The sequence below is a fragment of the Nannospalax galili genome, unplaced genomic scaffold, assembly GCF_000622305.1.
Source record: "Nannospalax galili isolate Female #2095 unplaced genomic scaffold, S.galili_v1.0 scaffold23716, whole genome shotgun sequence".
NCBI classification, from domain to species: domain Eukaryota; kingdom Metazoa; phylum Chordata; class Mammalia; order Rodentia; family Spalacidae; genus Nannospalax; species Nannospalax galili.
The window spans coordinates 323-1,275 of record NW_008337594.1 but is presented as its reverse complement, the minus strand read 5'-3'; positions in this window follow the sequence as shown (position 1 = coordinate 1,275).

Sequence of the window (953 nt, the reverse complement as noted above, 5' to 3'; positions counted from 1 at the left end):
CTCATCCTGTCTTGTTCTCTGGAGTTTTATATACTGTGGCTAGCTCAAATTATCCATATGACTGGATATAACAATGCATTTCTGCTTCCATGCTAAAAACAAATGACATAAAAATAATAATAAAAATGTGCAAAGCATCGTACTCTGACTTAAGGTTGTAAGAAAAGACTGTTTTTGATAAAGGAAAAGGCAACCTCCATGTGTTCCTCAGAGGGACGAGTCCCACCAAGAGGCTGCTGTACACATTACACATTCCTGACAAGCAACACCACAGGTCATTGAGGGGAAAAGAGAAAAGCATCAGAAGGCTGATGGGATAAAAGAACCGCATACCCTGAACTCAACCATTTATTTCTCCAAGGAATTTGGAGTCTTCAAAACATAAAAATCTGGACTTGTGGACTATAGAACAGAGCTCAGAAAGGAATTTTGCTTAGTTTGGAGCTAGACATCTCATCACTACAGAGGCAGTTGAGATTTTATGGGAACAGCACTTAATAGAACTGGCATCTTACTTCTGAAATATGTACCTTTAAAGCAATGGCTCGTAACAGGTTTAAGTAGATTTATCACAGAGATAATTAACTAGGCTATGCCAAATTACTTTTTTAAAAGTTATTAATAACTCAGTAAGGTTTTAAGTAAGAAAACCAAGTACAATGTCATTCACAATACCATCATTTAGTTGGACCATTTACCATACTTACCTCTCGTGTACAATCCCCTCCTTCCCCTCTCTACCAGAACAAATCCACAAAAATCTCCCCAATCTTTTCAAGACCAAAATGAAATTTACATTTGTATTTGTTAAAGGGAACTAGATATAAATGAACTAAGAAATACTACATTCTGGGCTGGAGAGATGGCTCAGCTGTTAAGAGCACTTGCTGCTCTTCCAAAGGACCAAAATTCAGTTTCTAGCCACCATATCAGGCAGCTTAGAGCTGTCAATA